Source organism: Falco cherrug, chromosome Z, assembly GCF_023634085.1.
Source record: "Falco cherrug isolate bFalChe1 chromosome Z, bFalChe1.pri, whole genome shotgun sequence".
Taxonomy (NCBI): domain Eukaryota; kingdom Metazoa; phylum Chordata; class Aves; order Falconiformes; family Falconidae; genus Falco; species Falco cherrug.
This window is the reverse complement of record NC_073720.1, coordinates 408188-422366: the sequence shown is the minus strand read 5'-3', so window position 1 is coordinate 422366 and position 14179 is coordinate 408188. Positions and strand designations below refer to the sequence as shown.

The 14179-nt window shown below is 37.0% G+C and overlaps 1 protein-coding gene across 12 annotated transcripts in view; it reads left to right on the top strand.

Moving 5' to 3' along the window:
• NEDD4L (NEDD4 like E3 ubiquitin protein ligase) overlaps window positions 1-14179 on the top strand; it is a 180093-nt gene that overhangs the window by 107992 nt on the left and 57922 nt on the right. The window contains exon 1 of one of the 12 annotated variants that reach the window (XM_055698519.1): window positions 13101-13194. The exons of the other annotated variants lie outside the window; for them this stretch is intronic. The gene's annotated coding sequence lies outside the window, so the exon portion shown is untranslated. Of the gene's footprint in view, window positions 1-13100; window positions 13195-14179 lie in introns of those variants that run through there. 12 annotated transcript variants of the gene reach the window in all.

Genomic DNA, 14179 nt, shown 5'->3' with positions numbered 1-14179 from the left:
GTTATAGCATCATGTCCTAATGCTGCTAAATATATAGATATACCTTGATTTAAAATAAAGTCATCAATCAAGCTGGGTAGACGTGCAATTACATAACTTGAATTTACTTCATGTAACTCTGTCAAGAAAAATGGGCTTCAGCAAGAGTTCTTTGAAAAACTGTCCTTATAGTGCTGTCCCTTTCCTAAATGTGACAAAACCAGTGTGAAGTAAACAGGTTAAGATTGGCTTACACTGTTACACAGGTTTTCAAATTAACTGTCAAAATGCAATACCTTTAATGCAGTCTGGTGATTGTGAACTGGTGAACTGGTCCAGACAAGATTCTCTCTGGAAATAGATGTCCTTTGATCCGTGCTGCTCCCCTTACTGCAGCTAACTATGGGAATGCTCTTTTAGCATGATGTGCTGAAATTACCGGATACGGATTGGAGAGGTCAGGTTTTTCTATTACATCACAGAGCAGATTGTTGTGCAGAATTGTCCCACCAGCTTACAGTTCTTACTGTTCCTTCTGCATTAGTGGCTGCTTCTAATGCTGAAAGGTGGAGATACATTTGTCCTATCTATTTTCAACCATGGAAACTTAGGTTAAAAGAAAAATTATAGCTAAATGTTACTAGCAGGTTAAGCATATTCCGTAATACAGCTGTGGTTGTCCAGCAGAACCCTTTTTGGTGAATACTTTGGGTTCTGCTGTGAGAAACTTACACAGGCATTTCCTTCAGGAACAGAGAAATGTATAAACAAAACAAAAGCTGGTAGGAGTGGCTTCAAATCAATACATAAATAAGGCTGTAGGAACTTACTCTGGTAAGGATTTCAATTTTTGCCATATCTTTGTCTTCCATTTTGTAATTACAGCTGAGTTTCTGTCATCAGGAACATACAACTCTCTCAGCGTTTGGACTCCAGTGATGGCTCCTTCTGTGTGGTGATTCCCCATGCTAATTTTAATGAGGGGCCATAAACTTAGGGGTTCGCTTGTTCATTTTAATTTGTCACCAGTGTGATTTCAGCTCCTGGGATGCAAATGAAATCAGCTCTTGCACAGTATTTTGAATGTTTTGGAACTTAGTGGTGCTTGCTTGATTATCACAGTGTGAATCTGTAGTCCCATTTCATTGTCATCTTCTTGCTGTGCTTCACTCTTTTCTTGAAGAGCTTTAATGAAACTTCATAAGAAGATTATTTCATTTTTGTTCTGACAATTTTTTTCCCTGCCGAGAATTCCTTCATTTCTTATGGAACAATGGACAGAATCTGCCCTAATATATTTAATTTGTTCTAGACTTTCTACCTGTTCTTTCACTTATGCAAAACTCTGCTCCTATTTTGCGAATCCTGTCACAACTCAGGCCTCTTTTAAGGATCTCTTGGGCATCAGCTCTTTCCTGCTGAGGCTACTCCTTTACTAATTCCCCATTTGGTCTATTCAATCTCTAAGGAATAATGGATTATCATCTTGTCAGAGGCTGTTCGTAATGCAGTAATACTAATAATAGCAGGTATTCATTCCTGTTGTACGTCACAGATATACCCTTTTTAACTGTTACCCAGGAAATAGAAGTCTGTTTCCAGCACTCCTGTGTGTCATACATTTAATTATAATAGGGATCTAAATGGGAAGCCATTTTATTATAATGAATGGAATAAATCTTCAACTTGCTGTCTTCTCCCTGGCATTGTCCAGAGATTTTTTTGGATCTTACTCACCTTTCAGGAATGCATCAGATCTTGGCATAGGTGCCCAGTGTTTTTTAGTATGTTTAAATAAGCAGTGGCAACACAAGAGAAACGCTTTAGAATTTAAATCATTTATGCTCATGTACCGCAGCTTGCTTAATCCGTTTAAGTAAGGATTGAGTTGTCATGGTTGTCCTTGCTTGCTAGGAAATACTCTTTTTTCACTCGGCTCTGACAGTTTTCAAGCACTATTGCCTCATCTCTGAAATTGCAACTTGAACATGATGTCTTTTATTTCTAGTTTGAATCATGAAGGACCTCTGTCTGCATGTTACATGTTTCTGTCTTGTCAAAGACCATTCATCTTGTGCAGGCATGCAGAAGTGTATGCACTATCCTGGGAACCAGTTGTGTAGTGTCTCATCTCAATAAACTGTCCTTAATAGATTGAAATGATACCAGAGGGTTTACAGTAATTAAGTCTTAAAGGAAAATTCTTAACATGTGATTGATCTGGTTGAATGAGAATAAATTAATTCTGGTGTGCAGCGGAATTCTAGGGGGTATCATTAATACATACAGAATGATACATACGAATCTATGGGAGTCTGTTAATATACCTGATGTACCCTGTTTTTTTCTTTACTGTTTCAAAGTTGTTACAAAGTATTGGAGATTGACAAACTTAAAAGAGCCAGGGTGTAGTTGGCAGGCATTGCTCACATTAATGTGTCCCCACCATGGACTTGACTTTGTGTTGAGAGAGAAAGCAGCATGGAAACTAAAATGTAACTGACACTGTTCTTGTAGAGGAGCAATAGCTAATTGTTTATTTTTATACAAAAGAATAACAGAAGATAATTGTTTAGGAAATAAACTGGTCTTCGTAGTTTGCTCTACCTTCACTTGGAGATTTGGAATAGGAAAACTTGCTACCACCAGAATTTCTTCTGGTTTATTCTGTGGTTAAATTGTATGCCTTACAGTTGAACACAAACATTGAGTAACTTTAGATTACTGTTAGGTAGTAAATTCTTTCCCCAAATCAAAATTTAATGTAAAGCCTCTATCAGCAAGAGCTATTTGTAAAAATGAATTGAAAATAGAAAATGCCAAGTAAAAAAAAAATTATACATTCAACAACAAAACTTGTTTGCAATATAAAATATTTTTTCTAAAATATTTCACTTTCTAGAAAGACTTATTGAAACATCTTTATTTTTTATAACAATCCTGAATGTTTTATGTCAGAAAAAGAAACAATGAAAAAAAACAGATCAAAAATTAAAAATCTAGCATTCAGGTATATTATTGGCTGAAATATGCTAGCTATTATTTACACTTAAAGAATCTCACAGAAGCAAGTCCATAAATCGTATATGCTATCAAGTCACCTGTTATTAGTTAGGAAGCAGACTTATTAAGTACTGTTATCCTGAATGTGATGAACAACCTGTTGAATTAGACATTAAAATAAGGAATTAGAAATTTAGGATTAAAGAATTCTACGAAACTTCAGCTACCTAGAGATTAGGCATTTTGTGATCCTTGTGATCAAGGATCCAGTTTTGTTCAGTAGAAAGACATCCCCTATTTGTTTTGGGCACCTGCCGTAGTATAGGGGTGATCCCAAGTCTTTGGGATCATAAGCTGCTTCTACAGAAACACAAAATTTGCAGTATTTATTTAGGAGTTAAATTTTCTAGCTGCATTCTTACTATACCAGGGAAATTAGTAACTTTTTGTGTGTGTATTAGACATAGCCCATTTGCAACCTGCATATGAGAAATTAGTATCCCTTAGTTTTGATCACCGTATGTGAGAGGAGTGAAAGCCACTCTTTTGTGCACTTTGTGTATCAACTTCCATACCATCATTTTTAGTCGCTCACTGCAGTTTCCATTGTCATGCCTTACGCTGCACAGCAGAGAGCCTACCTCTCATTTCTGCTTTATTCTGAGAAGAGCATGTAGTAATTTGAAGGAAGAGGAAGTGTGTGAAGCACTGGGGATGTCGGGGGATGTGATGGGCTGGCTGGCATCACCAGACATTGGTATCTGGTATGTTTTGTGCCATAGGGCAAACAATGCTTAGCATTTCCTTCAAAGTGCAGCAAGGGGGAAGGAAGCCTTTTTGTGTGTGTTCTAAGAAAGATGCAGTCAAATTGTACGTACTGATGGTACTACCTAAAAAAGTTTTTAGTCAATTAAACATTTGACACTTCTGCCTTTTCTCCATCTGGCATGAAGTCAAACGATGGTGTGTTTGAAGCTTACAGGAAAGAGGAGTGCTAATAGTACCTTCATTGTGATTTGTATCTGACACAGATAAGGTAGTCAGATTTGTGAAATCTGGGCAGGATAGTAATAAGGAATCTTGGTATTTGTAGAGACTGGAAACAGACAGGGTATCTGATTTTCTGTTGAAAGAGCTCCCTCGTGAAGGCAGCATTGGTAATGAGCAAAACATTTTACAGTGCAATGCCTTTCCAAATACGAAAGCAGTTAGTAAGGACTGATGTAACTACTGCTTCATGGTGGTTGTGCTTTTAGGAACGCTAAGTTTAGATTTATAAATACTTACCTATTTTGTTGGTATTTGGAATACAATTAAAAATGCCACCTTTTACATACATACTAATAACTAATTCCAGTAGTAATAAACTATATTTAGTTCTAATGTAATGATTTCTCATCTGATAATTTTAGTGCTGACAATTCCTCCTGTTGCATTTAGTTCCCTACTTTGTCACGTCTCAAGTGCAGAAATAAGGCATGAGTCCTGTATGTGAAAAGCTTAGCCTTTACTTTAGTAACAATGCAATTTTAGTAAAGCGTGGTACAGGAATAATTTTACAAGGAAGGAAGTGTTTTTGTTACGAGTGTGGAAGGAGGGAGAGACTGCAAGTACAATTAGACAAATTAGTTAATTAGACTGGTGTATCAGACTTCCTCCTTGATTGAAACTGAAGTTTAAGGTTCTGTCATACAAATTCATGTGACTGTGTTTGAAATACACTGGAATAATGATTATTTCAATTACTGCCATAGAATTAATCTTTGAATTCATATCTCATTAAATGAGAATTTTCAGTTAAACTTTTGCGAATTCTGGGAGAATGTCTTTGTTTTCTTATATATTACTCTAAAGTGATAACCATGTTTAATTTCAGCTCAGATTTTAAGATATGACCATTCAAACCTTAATTGGTTAGAACTTTTTTGATAAAGAATAGATTAGTAAAAATCTTCATGGCCTGGTTTCATAGATACATTGAAAGAGTATAATAAGTTGCCATTATTATCAAATGGAAAAATGCAATTTTAGTTATGCTCGGGAACCAGGAAGTGTTGTTGAAAATACTTTGCTTAAGAAAGGAGAGGTTATAGTGGCAACTGACAGAATTCATTTAAGTTTATATAAATGAAGAGAGTTTAAGAGAGAAAAAATATTCTGAAACTTGCCAACTAAGAATTTGATTTTGGTATTCCTTTTATCAAATGATAAATGAGTATAACAGTATTATTGATGTAGCTTTTTCATGTAAATGAGTTCAAGGAGTTGATAATGCCTTAAGTGTAGAAAGACATCTTGTGATGGCTAGTTAATATGTTAAGATTTTTGTTAAGATTTTAGTAAAAAGCAGTTAAAGATAAATGTGCTTTGCTTCAGTTAATAAAATCATGTTTTGCTGATAGTCTAAAAATATATTAAAAAGTACTTTTTGAACACAAATCTTTTGGTTTTTTGGGGTCTCTTTGATTTTTAAAGCCTGCAGTAAAAAGTACAGTTCAGTGTTTTCCCTATTCAGCTGCATTACCATAAATCTAAAAGCTCTGGGAGTTAAGAGACAAATTAGGGATACTGGAGATCTAATTGTATTGGTGAGGAGAAGGGAATGTATATGTCTTAGTTTGGAATTTCTTCTGTTGTTTTCTTTAAACACATTCCCCTCCTGAGGAGGCCAAAATTATTTATTTTTACTGTGCTATCTGTAAACGTGCTTCTAATGTGATAATGGCTTTCTGTACTGGAATAATTGCTCTTACAAAGTCAATTCTGGTCTTGTTCTTAAAGTAACAAAACCAGGACTTTGCTTCATTGTTACATCACTGTAATGTGTTTCTGTGTTTTCTAATTAATGGGGAAAGAGCTTTCTCTGTCAATGTGAAATGTGGGATTTCATGTAGTTTTATGTAAAAGCAGCAGGTATTCTCTGCTATTGGGTTGGTATTTTTCTTTCTGGTATGTGCACTCTGTTGTATTTATGTTGTGAAAATTTAGTGAGATATGTAAGTTAAAGCTCTTGGAATGTTTCCTTGGCATTTAGCAGTGATGGTACATCATATCAAGTGCAGGGCTTAAGTAATACATAAGTAAAATTTGCTTAATTCTTGCTTAATTTTGCACTTTGTATTCTAACAGTTTGGCTGCTGAATTTGCTCAGTGGGGGTAATTGCCTCTTTACAGTCTCATGTTTTTCTTTGCCAGGTTGCTTTATTTTGCCAGTTTCTTCCAGCTTGAATTGTGTCATTTGCTTTTGGCTTTTAGAAAACATCAGCTTAAAGCTTAGTTGTACTTCCCCAAAGCAGAGTGTACTTCTGCACTTTGAGGGGATGATTTACACTGACATACTGATCATTCTTTGCAACCAAGGCTGCCAGTGTTAAAATTGTCCTATAATGATAATAGCTGCTCAGCCTTGTTTGGTGATGTGACAGGGCACTTCACTGCAGTGGATTGCACTGTGTGCTTTGCTCTCTCCCCCAGCGCCAGGAGCTCCTGGTGTTAGGCTGAAAGAAAAATGAGGAGCTAAACAACAGAAAATAAAGACTTAACCCTTAAGCACCCACTGGACATGAGATCTGAGTTTATAATACAAAACATTTTATTATGTAGCTCTACAGCTTGAAGGTCTAGCATTTGCAGGCCTCCAGTACAACCCCGTCAGAGTTGATGAGTACAATGCAGAAGTGTGCACATGCATGGTTCTGCAGTCTTTTCCATGCATCTACCTCTCCATCCAGTATGTTTGTGATGAAGTGCTGCAGGGAGAGGGTGATCTCAGAATAGTTTAATATTGCATGCCCTTTGTCATCACCTGTCCCTGAAAGTGCACCCATCAGACCACTGCCTGCACAGGTGCCTATGTTGTGATCCAGGGCCACCAAATTATGTTTGTGTGAATGTCCTTCATGCAACCATTCTTGTCACGTTAGGTATTATCCACTGGTATTTCAGTGATTTGAAAAGTTTGTAAAGAGCATAGCTTCAATTTATTGAGAAAAAAATTAAATATAAGGTGTGCTCTGAACCTCATCAGACTGTTTCTGCTATGAGCCCTGCATAGTCCAGACCCTAATAATTTAGGCACATAGTTGTGTGCTGAGAGATGGTGCAGGGCATTTGTGGTCTGAGAAGAGTGTGGACTTCTGAGTATTTTACTTTCATCAGAAGCTGCAGGGATTGAAAAAATAGTAAAATTTACTATAGGGATTGTGTCAGGCAGCTCTGAATTCAAGCAGTATCTGGATTGGAATGTGGCATCTGTTTAAACAGTGCACAGTAAGAGGATGCAACAATTTGTAGGTCAGGAAGCTGAGAACATCATGATCAACTGAAAATGCCAAGGGAAGGTGGGTGGAGTGTTATTACCCAATCTGGTATTTAGCCAGGGAATCAAAACATCTCTGAAAACTGCAGTGGGGTTGTTGATTGATGATTGGTCAGGACTCACATGCACATCACAGGGAGGTGTTAACATACAGCAATACAGATTCTGTTGTATCTTCTAATTATTTTTTTTTCTTGCATCTTCCCTGTCTCTCTGTTCAGTACTTCAATTTCACCTACAAATGCTGATGAGACGTCACTCCAGTGGTTTGCAGGTTCTCAGGACGAGGTGACCAGAGTACATTTGCACACAACAAGAGAACATTCAGTGGGAACCCATTTGTGATTGTTCCCAACACACATCTGTCCTACCCCACCTACTCTGGCTTATGCCTCTGTGTTGCACTGTCCATGCTCTGCAGTTATGCCAGTGAAATTATTAGTAGGGTCACTTAGCAAACTAGATCAGGCAATTAATGTTCTGTTTTTAAAGCCAGCTTAATTTCTTGATCTAGTTCATGCAAGCACAATGGGAGGTACAAGATACTACAGTACCAAGGAGGGAACAAGCAGAAAGCATGGCATCAGGAATTACTTGATCTGCTTTTGTCACTATATGCTAATTGTAATGTAAATGGAAATTTCATTGCATGGATTGGAACTCTTACATCAGTCAATCCTTTATCTAAATTATTTCCTTATGTTTACTTAGTGAATGACTGGATGCAGCTGTTGATATATTACTTACAGTATCTTGTGAATGCCTGAGTCACACTGTTTCACAGTCATACGTCTTCATTGATACCATAACAGCACACAGGTGTTTGAGGTACTACATCTCAGGTGGTAGCTTGTAAACCACTCAGTGTCCTGTTGACTTTTTAGATTCATGTCACTGACATGAATTTATTGACACAGAAATAGTCTGAGTTGTGTATTTGGCATAATTACATACATATTTATGAAGCTTTGCTGCATAGCCAAAATATTTTTTTACTGCTGTTTGGACACTGTAAAATTTTCAGACACTTTCAGAAGTTTGTGCTGTGTTACTTGTCATCAGTTTTAACAACGTGGTATATTGGTCTGTTTTTAGCAACAGGAAGGTTTACAAAAGTACAAGACCCAAGGGCTATGGAGACAGTTGTTGATGGTGGAGGTGCATCTTAGGGGTCAGAAGGTGCAACCGGATTTCACGAATTTGACCTGTTGTTAAATTGCAACATTAAAGTCTTTGCTGGGAGGAGAATTGTGTATATCAGGAGTGTTTGTGTACACATATGTGGGGTTTTTTATAGTATTTTTCTGTTGATTAGGATTGTTTTGCTTTTCAAGTTCCTCTAAGACATACCAGTTGAATGATAATGTGTTAACTTGCCATCTGGCTGCTCCCATACCTTACATGGAAATATGTATGAATAATCATTATGAAAATGCAAGATGAAAATAAAAAGATAAACCTGAAAAGTATGTGTGAAAATTCAGCAGGGAAATACGTTAAAAAAAAAAACCACTAACTGGGGAATTATCTGCTAGAGATAACTGCTGAACTAGAGTATGTCAGGCAAAGTTTGAAGTAGTTCTTGAGTGTCTGGAGCTGGAAGCCTCTGCCTGAGCACAGGTCCTAGGAGAGAACTGCAGTTGCTCTTTTGCAAATGCTGGGTCTTTTGTCGATGTAATATGCCTACAGCTGGTCAGGCATGACCATACCTTCTTGCACAAACTACAGTAATTGAAAAAGAGGATTTTTTTTTCTACTTAGTAGTCACAGAATCATTGGGTGGGTGATGCTGTAAGGGACCTCTGGAGATTGTCTAGTCTACCCCCTGCTGAAATCCAAGTCAGAGTTGGTTGCTCAGGACCTTGTCCAACTGAGTTTTGTATCTGCTTGTGTCCACAGAGTATCTGCTAGAGGTAGAAAATCCACAGGGGTTTTAGGCAGCCTGTTCCCAGTATTTGATAAGTCTGACAGTAGTAAAGATTTGTCTGATGTTTAAATGGAATTTCCTGTGTTTCGGTTTCTGCCTATTGCTGCTTGTCCTGTTGCTGGGCACTGCCAAGCCTGGCTGGATCCTCTTTACTGCCCCCAGTCAGATATTTATATTCATCGCTAAGAAGCTTAGTCCCTGTTGTCAATACCAACTGTGGCAACCAGTTGTTGACCTGCAAGATCTGCCCACTCCTGTTGCTGATCCTTTACATCATTCGTGCAACCTTTTGATGAAAGTCCACCCTGACCTGTTGTGCTTTGTTATTTTTGAACTTTTGATTTCTATTTTGGCTGGAATAAAGCTAAGCAGATTTAGGCTGCCTGTAGTAGTTACTCATGTGCACTCAGCTATTACTCAGATCTTGTCTTAGTTTGCAATGGTTACTGTAATGTCCTGGTTTATCTTATAGTGAATACTATATTTAGGCATACTTAAAGGCTAAGATTAAATAACAGGTGTACATCTGAGGTAATATTTATCTCTTACTCCAAAACTGAAATAAGCAGGTACTCCTGCAAGAACATGTCTTACAAGAAAATATAAGGGAGGAAGACTTTGATTGATGCATGCTTATCTAGAATCTCTTACTGAGTTGTGTTCCAGTCTTACTTGGAATTTTGTTTAAGAGGTACTTTATCTGTGTGACCCTCTTTCAGACAAATTAGTATGTGGGTCATTCTTTGAAGCTTATTAGAACCCTTCTTGAAGCATTGTCTTTCTGAATTTGAGATTATTTTGTAGTTTTGTTAAAACAACTAGTTGTCAATTATTAAGGGTCAATAACAGCTTAATTGTTAACTACAGACACTTTTCCTTCTGGAAAACAACAAACTTAAATGTTTGAAATTAAGATTAATAAAATGCTTTTGTCATACTTTTTCATTTTGAATATGACTCCTGCTTTGTGTCAGTACCAAGTAAAATTGAGCTGCATGTATACCATCCTTAGTTTCAACTGTTTGTTTTGCACCTAGATGTTGATGAATGCTTTCCTTTCTATACTTTTTACTAGACTAAGGGCTTTTTAGGGTGGTGTAACTTTATCCCAGGCTTTTCTTACTGGCTTTGCAGCTTGGATATATATCAAGTTGCAGACTAATTTTTATAAGCATTTGGCTTGCAAGTGTCACCTTGTCATCTAAATCTCACATGCTGAACAGTTGTTTCACATTGTAAGTTTTTTGGCACAAGTTAGAATTTTAAAGTAGTTCTGTTGTTTTTTAAAACTTTTTAAGTCATTACCTACTTAAAACACTTAATAGTAATGAAGTGTTTTCTGGTGCCGTTGCCCTTAATGATAGCTATCTTCTAATCTTGATCTTTAATGATACCATAGGTAAAAGAGAAACTCTACTGCATAGTAGAATTATACATACATTTACTCTGTTCTAAATATGTTTTAAACTAGTATCTTTTTTTCTTCCAGCACTTATTCCTTATACTCCTTATCTTCAATTGCACATCTCTCCTCTTTTATATTACCTTGCTAAAAGGGAAAATCAGTTGCCTGAACCTTGGCTCCCAACAACAGTACCTAATTCTGAGACTTACTTCCTTTTGAAAGTGAAAAATAATTACAAGTATGCAAGTATAAAGTCCAGTGTAATGGTTCCTTAACACAAAGTCTGTGTGTGCTGTGCCTAAGAGGAAGCAATTAGTTGACTTTGAAGTTTCCTGATGGTGTTTGGGAGATGGGATGGGAGGGAATAGAAGATGGAAGGAGAGAATGAATTATTCCATCACTTCTGGGTTTTCTGAGCTTCTGCTACTGCCTGTACTGGCTGGCTTGAGATATGCACAAGGGTTGAGTGGTTGATAGCAAAATACTTCCTCCTGTTGGCTCTCACCATGCAACTTTAGTTCTTTTTGCAATGTGTTGGCATATCTGTATGCAAACTTTTGGGGTTTGCAGTTCGATTTGTGTAAGTTTTGGGGTAGAATGGGTGGTTAGTTTTTCTGTGTTTGGGACTTCTGGGAACTTTAAGGGCCTGTGTGGAGTGATTCTTGTACTGCATTTTATTAAATTTGCTCCTGACCAACAGTTGCTCAACTTACTGAATTTTTGGTATTGTTTTTTGAGGTGAGTAATATTAGGTGATAAATTTAACTAGCAGTTTGAGTGAAACATTTAACATTAGATTTTATTATAATGTAGAATTGACTCATTTGAGTATTGAAGCAGGATTGTCTCCCTTTATTTTCTTTACATTGGACATTGCTTAAAACAAATGTATTGCGCTGGATGGGTGCCATGAACCTCACCAGATTAGGCATCCTTTTTCCCATTATAATTTGCTGGCTGTCAGAGGTTTTGTCTGTACTTCGGATTCAGTGATAGTGACCAGGATTCATTGTAACCTGTGTCTGTGTTGATGTAACAGATGGGCAGAGCGACTCCAGGCATCCCGCAGCTGTGGGTGCTGCTGGGGCGTTCTAAAGAGGAAGCCATATGTTGAGAGTGACTATTTCTGACAACTCCAGCTGGTCATTAAGATTTTCTCATAAACCTGAAACAATAAAACTGGCAGTAAAGTTTTTGCTGGCAGCTGCAAGCTCTCTCCAGTGAACTAACTTTCTCTTCTGTTTACTGCTTAAAAAAATTCAGTAACAGCTTATCTTCATATAAGGTTATATAATGACCTATATAAAATATAGCTTATAAGGACACATATAAGCACCATTGCCTAGCTGACAGCTCTAAAAAATTGTTCAGCAATTTTGATTGGTAAAATCTGTTTCAGGTTGTAGGTTGACAAGCATCTGCATCCTGCGTCTTTCACGTTAGGTGTGGATTAGTCACTATCTTGAAGGGGGGAAAAAAGATCAGATCTGAGCAGGAATTAGTGTAATATGCAACTAAACAGGCAAGCTTGTGGATTGGATAGCCCTTTTTTATTTTAGTGAGAAGGAGGTTCTTGAAACAGACATTGTGTAATGAGAAATGTGAAAAATAAGGTACTGGAAATTCAATACATAATAGAGTAGGAAAAGGGTTCATGTGGCTTGTGACATGCCTTTTCTGGAAGCAGGAAGCCCCATGATGAGAATGCCTAATTGTTAGAAACGTGGAGGCCTGCAATAAATTTTTTTCATAGAAAAAAATGTCCTAAAATGCTAAGTATGAGTATACTAACTTCCCTTAAATATTTTTTCTTATAAATGTACTTGCATAGTCAAGGGTTGTCATAAAGATTCAGTTTTACAGGAACCTTAGTACTGGTGAAGGATGACCATATTCATGCTAGGAGTAGCTGAGGAAGTCTTGGGTTTTTAACTGTCACTGCTGCTTACTGGCAGAGCCAGGCTAGAACTAAGGATTTTCCAGTTCTACTCTAAACTACAGACAGACAGATTTTGTTGGTTCTTTACAGCTGCTTTAAAGGCTGTAAAAAATTTACTTTTTACTCCTGAAATTCGGTCTGGGTAGAAGGGAAGACTTTTAACGTCAGTCTGGACTTTGTACAGTTCTGACAGCCCAGGTTACCATTGCCAGACTGCAAAGTATCTGGATGTACCAGATAAAATCAGTTATTCAATGGGGATGCAGCAGTTCTCATGATTTCTAGGTATGTTAAAATCAGATAAATATGTGGTATACTTACAACATGTCTACTTACAGAATCTATCAGATACCTCAGGCTTGCATGTAAGTCACCTGTGTGTATGTCTGTTTAGAAATACCCTGAGGAAACTTTATTGTCTTGTTTCCTTATATGCCCACCATCTGCACCAGCCTACGGTGTGGTTTCCTCCCCGTCTTGGGTGCAGAGAAAGGACCCTCTTCCCCACATATATAGTGAAACTCCATCCGTTTCTGGTCACAGTTCTGCTTCTAACCAACCTGAAAATTTTCATGAGTTTGGTTTCTTTGAACTAAAAGCTGCGTGAACAGATCTAAAAACAGGTATATCTTTTCTTTCAAGTAGCCAATATTTGATTAACTGTATTGAAGCAAGAGGTGGAAGGTACTTGGTATTTGCCAATATTGAGGGAGAAATATGTTAATTCTCTTAAGAGCTACGCTTGCTGCCAGGTTTTTCCAGTAATTGCTAGGAAGAAGATTAATTGTCAAAATTCAGTAGTGAAATTCTATTAGCTATTTTTACTTAAACTTGGAAAAAATAGAGGCTCCTTGGTGCAGATATTCTTCCTGTGTTGTTCCATGGGCATATAATGCAGCAGTATGTGTCCACGCTTTGGGGATCATGGGACTTTATGCTATCTTTGAGGCAGAAACAGAATTGTTATGATGTTATCATATAAAATATGAATTTTAATATTAAACTTAATGCTCTGCTATGAGAAATGTGTGAACTTTGGCTTTGGAGCAGCAGTATGCACTTCCTGGAATTCCGTGCATAGCGTGGTTATAAATAAGCAGCAGGTTATTTGGGAATCACTAGGGCTGATATCTGGTATCATAAACAGTATCTGGGAGAAACTTTTCCCTGACAGTTGATTTTTGAAGAATGCAATTTGCTTTATTTTGAAAATTCCTATCTTATTAATGAATGCCAAGTATACATCAAGCACAGTGACCAGCTCACAAAGCAAACACATATATGCTATTTAATTACTTTAAACCTCATCTGTTGCCAAGATTTCATTCCTTTGATTATTGAATATAACATCTCCAATCAAGATTAGAATTCTTCACGTTTAGCTAAGGTACTAAAATGGTAAGTGTATGATTGCCAATGTATGATTTAAGTCTGGCTTTAAGATAAAATAATTTTAAAGGGAGCTATCTTGTTATTTGTGCATGTGTCTATAGCATTGGAAACATATTTGTATTCAAATAAATAGGCTTTTAAAAGTCTTCAGAAAAGTATTCCCTTTGTTGTTGAAGCTCTTGAGAAGCTACAAGAATTAGTGTTTTCTGCTTCATT